Here is a 10,171-nt window from a genome sequence, read left to right as displayed (position 1 = left end):
TTTTTTTTTACTTCTGTCACAGCAAATTACAGCTGAAACTCTTGCAAAAGGTGTAGATCAAACACTTTACAAGAGCCATCCCTACGCTAACAGGGCAGGATTACGAACAGACACAGTGAGAAAAAGCATCAGGGTCACAAAGAAGAAGGATTGTGCCGTGGTCCAAGATTTTTGCTTAGAAAACAGAACTCAAATGATGAAGCATGCAAATAACCATAGACCACAAATAAAAGCATCACCTTCCAGGCAAGGCAAGTACAAATTTGGTTCAAGTGCACTTTCTTGACTCTCTCTGCAGGGTATAGCTCTGAGACAAGCTTGTTTTGAAAAGGTTTTCATAGAGCTATTTTTTTTTTTATCTTGCTGTCTTGTTAATCTCTTTTTCTGTAACAGCACCTTCTACAAGCAGACTGTGCATGATTAAGAAAACAATAATGCAAAGATAAAAATATCTGTAAACATAAATTAGAAACATCCAACATTTCATGATAATTGTGATTACTAGAGCAAAATAGTACAACAATTTCAATACCAGTTCCTTGTCTTTTCCACAGTTTTGACAAGTGAATGGGAATTATTTCTGTTTAGATAATAAAGAGGAATAGTGAAGTTTTGGAAGCAGAATGGATAGAACACCAACAGAGATCACACACTTCAGGTAAAGGGAAGAAAATTTCGAACCTTACAGTATGTAAATAAACATTTTTTGCAAAGAAATAAGATATTAACCAAGCATTTTAGAAGTATCAACCAAATGAACAATAAAGAATAAAACAAATAATGTCAGAAGATTTTAAAAATTAATTTTCGAATGTCACTTTCATTGCACAACCCAAAACATCATATGATTCTGCTGAGAATCCAGTCCTACTAAAGAGCTCTTGTCAAGGGCATCACCAAAATTCCCTTTAATTTAACAGAAACAAGATATTGCCATTCTGACACAGATAGAAAGAGGAATGATGAGATTTTGCAAGTCCCACCTTCTCTGTAACTGCACAGCTTTGGAAAGAGCTGTTGTTTTAACTCACACCATACATGGCAGGAGAACTGTGATCCTTGAAGTGCAAACACAAATAACACGTGGAAACCCTGGGGAAAAAATGCACAGAACACCCCTACAGAAAGAAGACCAATCTCTGTCTTTGGAGGTCTTCAAAACTCAACTGAACAGTGTCCTCCTCAACCTGCTTTAGGTGACTCTGCATTGATAAGGAGGTTGGACTAGACAGTCCTCAGAGGTGCCTTCCCTTCTCAGCTCTTCTGTGATCATATGAAGGTAAAGGTAGCATCAAAGTGGGAACAGAAGCATATTAAGACATGCTACTCTAGGACAATAAGAAGATATTTTTAATATAAAACTATGTTATTATCCCATAATTTCTTGTTTAAATCAAAACTTTTAACATGGTTAGCAGCTGTTTTCACAAACATGGATGCTCTCTTCTTGATATATTAATAAATGTTCTTATCTGAGAATTTAATAATGATTTTAAATAAACAAACAAGCCAAAATAATATAACGAAAAGGGCCTTATGGTATTATTGAAGTCCCCTTACATTTTAATAGCATGAACCAGAAGGAACCAAAGTGAAGCTTAATGCCACAAGTCATAACAACTTAAAATCCATGTATCTTTTGAAGGGAATATCTTGCAGATCTTGTGGATCATAGAGTAGAAGGACAAGTTTTTTACAATTAAAAACATTCTAATGCAAAAGTTTAAAAACATTTCAGACAGTGTCAGCCTATATAGTTATTACTATATATATCTTTGACAATGCGGTTGCATAAATTCTTGAAATGGCACTTGATCTTCATTGATCTAAGCGATCACTTCAGCAATATCTTTTCTGCCTGATTTTCCTTCAAATGTTCTCATCTCAATAGCATTCTAGAAATGCACATTCAAATACATCAAAAGATCATGTTAAATCTTTGCTAACTGAACTTCACTATAGATTGATGTACATGAATTACTATAGATTGATGTATATGAATTAATGTGGGCGTATATGTACACAAACTTGATTCACTGCTTCCAGCAAAGAAGCAACATGAAAAAAAGGCATTACTACTACAGTGAGACAACACTACCCCACAGGAAATCAGATTATCTGCAAGTAAATCGTAAATTATGAAAACAAAACTCTGATGGATTTACTCTGAATTTATAGAAGTTGTAGATTTTAAAGGCCTGTGGCAAACTTTTTTCCTTTTCTTTTCAGTTTATATTTCCAATCCCAATTTCAACAGCTCAAGCTTAAAATTACTTGTAGTTACCTCTTCAAAGATACTACTGAAACAAAACAAGGTGGTAAGTATCTAATTTACTGGCAAAGTACTATTATGGTAGACAGTATCAGTAAAGAATGAAAGGTCAAAATTTCCTGTGTATAATATTTTTACTAATGAGACAGCTCAAGCATATGAAAATAAATATTTCGGAAAGAACTTGAGTGTTGATTTAATTTCTATTTGTAAATACATAAAGAACAAAAGGATTTTAATCTAGTTTTGAGCAGTAAGCAAGCTGAATTAGGGATTAAGTTCACTGGGATTTGAGTTACAGTGATTAACAATGATTAACTGACAGAACAGGAAAAACAAAACTGATTTTTCAAGTGTTTTAAAATAATGTGTCCCAACAGAAAGTTTTTTCATTGAAAACAAATTCTTTTTTTTTCACTTAGAAAATAAATACCTATTATCTTTACCTTGTATCTCTTCCAAGAAACAGAACTACAAAAGAATCTTTCACAGGTCCAATAAATAAAAACTTTAAAGATCATGATACTGCTTGTTTTCAAAATTCCAATTAAAATACTTTTCTTGCTGATTCCCTGAAACTCTCATGATCAAAAAATAAAAATAAATCATGTTTTTATAAGATGTCAGCTGCTTTGAAATATCATATACATTTTTTCTGTATTTTTGATTGTCTAAGAAAATACAAAGTTAAGATATGTAGTGATATAAAAATATGTTAATATTTCTACCACTAAACAATGATAGACTTATAGTAAATATATGAATATACGATGAATACTAAATTGCATATTTTTTGTTTTCTAAGATCACCAAAGCAGATACATCTATTGCATTTTCCAGTGACAGCAGAGGTCAGATTTACCTCTGATCTCTGTGCAAAACTAAATCAACATACAAATATCATTTTGAGGAAGGGTACAGTAGACTATGTTAATGATAATGAGATGCAAAATGAGGCTCCTGAAAACTTGTGGTCCTTTTACATCCCAGGTACAACTTAGTGCAAGCATAGGAATGAAGACAACCAACTCTGTACAACTTCTATTGCCAGTATCTTTGCTTTTTTCTTCAAAAGTACTACTTTCTAGAAAACTGAATTATCGTGATGACATTATCCAACCTTAACACTTTACATTACAAGATGTAAGAAAGTGATTCAAATTAAAAATAACGCAAAGATAAAATAGAATTGATGGAAAAAGGAATTGAAATAGAGAGCTTTCATCTGGTAGGTTTGCCCTGTGGAAGTGCAGACAACTTTGCAAAGAATAGGACTTCATTTTGGGATTAGGGGAGAGTTCCACAGGAGGCACTGAAAACCATCATGATGCATACAGAACGAGATGGCTGACTGTGGGATTTGGGGGGCATTAACCAATATCGAAGTATCTAACCTGACCTTCAGCTCCCTTTCCCCAGTACCTACCACACATGCTGTGCCTTCTCCTAAACATTAATTGTTTGCAGCTTCCTCATGAACCTTTTGCCACAAACTGGAAATTATCAGCATCCTTGCAATGGTTATCTTCCTTGCTCAATACATGCCCTTTACTTCTATTCATCCTGCTGCCCAGGCTGCTCAGCCATTTCACTGCCTGATCCTGAACTGCTGCATCTCATCGTGATACACTTACAAACAATCAGTGCCTTTAGCTAAAGGCTGCCATTATAAATGGGCAGGAAAATGCCCATACAGAGGTATTACTCAGTACTTCCAGATAAACTCTAATTCAAATAAAAATACATCTTTTAAACTAGAATCAGCAATACTTAAACCATGATGTTAAGCTCGCCACATGTCCAGATTGTAAACCCAGACTCCCATATTCCTCCAGTCCTGGTGGTTTTATGGGTGGCCAAGTCTTTGTCAATGGTGGATTTTATCGGTGCCCAAGAAGTTTTCTTCCTCCCTGACTAGAACTGAAGCTACCCAGGGGCTACAATAATTTGCAGCAACTCTCACAATAGGATGAAACAGCTACAGGTCACGCACTTGCACATTTTAAATATCTTGCTTCAAATGTAGGCATTAGAAAATACCCCTTGAAATGTATATGAGAGGCAAGTCTGCCTGGTACAGCCAAGCCAAGCTCCTTTGCTTACACATATACCCAAGAAATGCACAGTTACACCTGTCATTTTAGAACCCTAAATACCTTTTAATTGCTTTAGGATTTTTTCACTTTTGTCCCCGGTGTAGAAAGTTCAAATACATTCTGAAGTGGGAATAACTAGGAAGTAACTACATGACCAGTTGCATTTTGTTTTTTCTAACGCGCTGCTTTTCTTTCTGCCACTGCAGCTTTTCCTGCCTCCCTTCCCAGTGATGACAGTGCAGTTTCTTTGCCTTCTGGGTCTCTTTTGTCATGTAAGTTCAGAATTCAGTGGGAGATGCAGGCAACCAGGCACACTATTGATCTCTGCTAGACAGCCATGGTGTGACTCAGCGTCTGCACAAAATACTGCCTTAAAAAACAAGAAATTAACCTGATTAACTACCAAAATTATTTCCAGGTTATTCTGAGCATTCCCACTAAACACTCCATATAGTTCTCTGAATGTTAGCTGCTGCATTTCTATGCTGCATTCATATTTCTCTGTCTGGCAGGGGCTGTGTTTGTAGACTGTTAGATGGATATTCGTAGATAAAAGCAATGATGAACAAAACTGCTTCTCCCCGTTTTGGTATTCTGTGACATTCCCATCTCAGCAGACTGTGTCTGGCAGTCTCACAATGAAGCACTGCATGTGTCAGGGAGATGGATTATATCTGCAGTGTCTGAATTTCAACCCTGACTGTATGAGCTCCTGCTTAACCTTACCTCAGGGATCTTGAATTTTGTAACGTTGAATTAGAACAGCAAATACATATTTTTTTATGTGTCCTGATTGTGCCACATGGCAAACGTTTAATGCCATGAGATAAGAAAAAGAAAAAAAAACAACAACATATATTTTATACGTATTTGTGAAATAGCATATTTACTCTTTATTCTGAGGAATAAAGCACAAAGTATTATAAGAAAAAAAACAAACAAGAATACTTTCATTTTGAGGATGTTTTATTTAGCTTTGAGGAATTAAAAAAATAAAAATATAAAAATCTATCACAAATTCCTTTTCAATGTCATTAGCAAATCAAACAGAAATGAGAAATAAATGGATTTATATATTCCTTTTTCTACTAGCTGAACTACAGACATCATAATGAAAAGTGCTGCAAAAATTGCATGAAGTAAATGGATTAATCTCATCTCCTACTGGCTAATTAAAACATCAGTACTGCAGCTCATAGCTAAGCTGAAATTTATATCTAGTGTGCATTAAAAAAACCCAATGAACAGGTTGAAAAAAATTTACAGATACTAGCACAATGTTGCAGACAAAGTCACGCTAACCAGAGCTGCACACTATTTTTTCCATGAAAGACTGCTGAACTTAGACCTTCACTATTGTAAATTCAGGTCTGGACAGAAACAGAAAGAGATGCCAGAAGTGCAGATGTTCATACTCTACAGTTTCTGAAGGCATTCTTACATGGAAAGCAGCTTTGTTCATTTGAAGTTAATTTGGTCCTTTAGAATTATGATAGAAAATTCTTATAGGAATTTCGGTATAACAGGTGAGATATCCCAAGTATAGAAATGACCACAGCTGAAAGGGAAACAAATACAATAGCACATAACTACAGTTGGATCTCTCCTACAGTTTACAATATCAGACTGTGCTTACGGGTTGTTTCAGCACTAGTTTCTCATTTGCAATATCTCCTAATTAGAAAGATTTATTCAATCTACAGTTTTTAAAAATTGCATTGAGACTTTTTTCTGAGAGAGAGCCGTAACAACACATTTCTATGATCCAGAATCACAGAATCACAAAATTGTAGGGGCTGGAAGGGACCTCTAGAGATCATTGAATCCAACCCCCTGCCAAAGCAAGCCCCCTACAGCAGGCTGCACAGGTAGGCATCCAGTTGGGTCTTAAATATCTCCAGAGAAGGAGAATCCATGATCTCTCTGGGCAGCCTGTTCCAGTGCTGTCCACTGTTACAGTGTCACCCTCACTTTGAAGAAGTTCCTTCGCATATTGGCGCGGAAAGTCTAAGGTCAATCAAGATATGAAAGATTACAGCATTTCCTGTTGTTTTTGTTTGTTTTCCCTTGCCCATCCCATATTTTAGATTAATACAAGATAATGAAAATGTTGAACGAGCACAATGGATTATAAAGAGTGTTTAATTGATCTTGGTATTTTCACTGAGGGCTGTTTAAAAGAAAAACAAAAGTGAAAATAATTCCCTAATTCTATAACATTTTCCCCTTCCTCAATGCTGAATCACAGGAAATAAGAAAGTTAACACTGCAGTAGTCTGCAAATGCACTCTAGTCTCTCTGAACACTCTAATCAGAACAGATTATTAGAAGAAATACAACCAAGGGATTTATTATGGAATATGTAGTTTGTAAAATTTTTTGATATTTTTCCTTGAGCATTGTTTGCAAAGAATTTATTCATCCTGAATCACAACATTGAAAAATACAGAACCCAGTCAGTGCAATAAAGAAACAGTCTTTAAGATTTGCAGAAATGGCTCTATGCTGTAAATTGTATTTCCTGGCCTATCTTGACTGAAATGGAGCCCAGGAGATTTCCAATTTCTCACACAGTTTAGAGCATACAAAACTGACACAAAATTGTCAAAACTAATTGGAAAACTTTTCCTTCAAAATATCAGAGAAGGGCAATGGTTAATGCATTTTCACTCCCTCAGTACTTAAGGCAGATGGAGAAATACTATCTAAAGTAAAAGTCCTATTCTTATCTTTAGAATTTCTGTGGAAACTCAAAGTCTCAGAAAGTGTTTGTGTCAAGGAAAGGATGTTTTATTCTGGCTGGTATTCATAAACATTCAGCTGACACATATGTTGCACTGGCATGAAACATTTTGCTGGATGTAGGAATTTATTATTTTGCCTAGACAAAATTTTCCTGAATTAGGCATGTAAAACTCCACACCATGCGTGCTAAATGTTTGTTGAAGTACCACAATTCAAATGACAGCAAATGAATATATCCCAGAAAACTAAAATTACTATCCTAATACTTCATCATACAGTACCATCTTTATGCTTCCCTTGCATTAAAGGGACACTGAAAAATTTGTAGGATAATGAACCTTTATTAATTTACCTCATGGTTTATTTTTTCCTTTTATTTATATATAGCTGTAATCCATACCACTCAACACCTACATAAGTCTTGTTCTGAACTACTTTGCATTCCAACACCATATTTTTGTTTCCCAAACAAAACCACCTTATTTCTGTAGCTGCTCCATACTCACTTTTCTTATTCCTTCTAGATACCAATCTACAACCATATATTCCCACTGTACTTCTCAGGACTAGCTGCAAGTTCTGTACATCTCTGACAGCAGTAATTAGTGCAACACATTCTAAAGTTTTTAATGACCTTATTATAGAGACAGACTTGAGCACTAGAGACAACATGACGCTTTTGAAGATCAGTGGCAGGCTCAAAGAATATTTTTGGCTGCCTCTGTCTGCTGAATGGTATGAAAAGCTTCTACAGGTCATTCCAAGAATGTCTATATTGGCTAAGGTTATATTGTATAAAGCTTCAGTGCTTTATACAATTATCTCCGTTATAAAAACACTGTTGATATTCTGTAATTTATCAAGGCTACTAAGAGCCTTCAATATCCTAAAGTGCTTTTGAGTCTAACAGTATCAAGAATATCTGTATGCTAGGAACTAACAGTAACTGCTTTCTAGAGCCACAGAGTTGCTTGTGTTGGAAGGGACTTTATAGATCACTCACTTCCAACCACTTGCCACAGACAGGAACAATGCCCACTAGACCAGGTTGCTCAAAGTCCTAGCCAACCTGGCCTTGAACATTCCAGATAAGGGGCATCTACAGATTCTCTAAGCAGCCTGTTTCAGTATCACCCGAAGGACTGTATGGAGATACATACTGAGCTTGGGAAACACTGCCTCTAGGAAAAGGAATGTAAGGATCTTGATACTGTGGTGGTAGACATAGAATAAATACCAGACTTTGGTAACCATTGGCTTTTCCTTTATTTCTACTGAACACCAATAATAGAAGAAAGACATTTAAATGTAGCAAAAATTAATGAGTTTTAAAGTTAGAAGTGTGAAATTTAGATCAAATTAAATATAAATAGTAACAAGAATATTTGAAAAGCCATGCTCCATAAATGGAATAATCTTTGAAGTTTTAATTTGTTCAGGTCTGGAGTAACTACTTTTCTAATCAAACTAAAACTTTTTCTTATGCAATCACAAAAAAAAAAAAAAAGAGTCTGTGTTACATTTATTTCTACATACCCTGTATACTGCAATGAGTTACCCCAAAAACATCCAACTTAAATTACACAGTGACTCTTTTGAATTAAAAAAAAAAAAGCAAAACAAAACAAAAAAAAACCAGACAAGATCACTAAATTTGATCTCAAAGGAAAAAAATTACGTTGTTACATCATCAACTGAAGAGGATAAAAGCTTGGGACATCAATTCTTTAGCTTTGAAACAACAGTTAAACAAGAATTAATGAATCTTTGCATTAAGTTCATGTCCTGAATTTCCACCAAGTGCAACTCTTAGAATTTCTAATAAAACATTAATAAAAATAATCACCTGTAATATAATTTAATAATCTTGGAGTATATTATTTCAGTTTTTCTGAACACTAATTTAAAAGCTAAGTTAATCTAAGGTATTTCTTTTTCCCCCCTTACATTCAGTTTTTACACTGGTGTTTTGCAGAACTGAACACGGATTAATTTCAGGAGGACTTTGTGACAGTCAGACAACGTACTGCATCATGATTTCTAAAAGATATTACAAAGCTTTCTGAAAAAAAAAAATCAGAAGATGCTGTGTGTGATTTTTTTTTTTTCATCCTGCAGCGCCTCAACAGTTTTTCAATTACCCCTAATATCACATGCTCCATTTCAGGTTCTCAGAACAAGATACACATGTCATATGTGAACGTATTTACACCTATCAATATATTTCATAAAGAAAGTTATAAATCCATTAATAGTTCAAGCTGCTGAAGTTCAGGAAACACTTTATGATCTCTATATTTTTTCCTCAATATCTTTCTCTTTTTTCTTTTTGTAAGATCCTGCACGCTTTCAAAGCTCCTCTTAATGAAATTAATTTGTGCAAAACTATCCAATGGCAGGATGCAAAGACTCAGCAAGACTCATCTTGGAGATAAGGGGTGATAATAGTACATTATTTATAAATTCCAACATGGAGTACTTCTCTGAAGTATGAACTAGACTTGCAGATGATCGATTATTGCAATAATATTGTGAGCTTCTTTAGGATATGTTAGACAAGACAGATTAGCAAAGTTGTTCAGTAAGCAATACACCACATAAAGAAAAAAAAGAACTTAAAGTTACTCAAATACTGCCTATAATTTTTTAAATAAATCTCCCTGTCTGTAGAGACAGACAATCCAGGTATATCCAAAGAAGTCCCCTACAACCAAGTTTCAGTGTGCTTTTGTTTTACTAGAAGGAAAAAATTCAGTAAGCAACATCTAAGCAGTAGTAGGCTCATAAATATCTACAGTGGAAGGACTGAAAGGCAAGAGATCTTTGCATGCGTGAGAACATCATTCCTTTCCTTGATTAATGGGAATACTTTTGCTTACATGCACGTAATCCACAGCAACAACACACCTGGGGAAAGACAAAACTACCCTGAACAGTTGAAAATAGTCTAAATTAAGCATAATTCTTCCCTATTTCAAGACAAATAATAAGACAATGTTACATTCAGACTGTTAAAAGAAAAAGGCAATATTTCATCTTCAAGGCTTTTTTTTTTTTT

The 10,171-nt window shown here is 34.8% G+C and overlaps 1 long non-coding RNA gene across 1 annotated transcript; it reads left to right on the top strand.

The window, feature by feature from the left end:
* The first annotated feature begins 20 nt into the window (after window positions 1–20).
* On the top strand, window positions 21–10,155 carry LOC104913990. The gene is made up of 3 exons (XR_004161896.1): window positions 21–2,318; window positions 4,575–4,640; window positions 9,089–10,155. It is a non-coding gene; the product is annotated as an uncharacterized LOC104913990 (long non-coding RNA).
* Window positions 10,156–10,171: the final 16 nt, after the last annotated feature.

Source organism: Meleagris gallopavo, chromosome 1, assembly GCF_000146605.3.
Source record: "Meleagris gallopavo isolate NT-WF06-2002-E0010 breed Aviagen turkey brand Nicholas breeding stock chromosome 1, Turkey_5.1, whole genome shotgun sequence".
NCBI lineage: Eukaryota > Metazoa > Chordata > Aves > Galliformes > Phasianidae > Meleagris > Meleagris gallopavo.
This window is presented reverse-complemented; position numbering and strand designations above follow the sequence as displayed.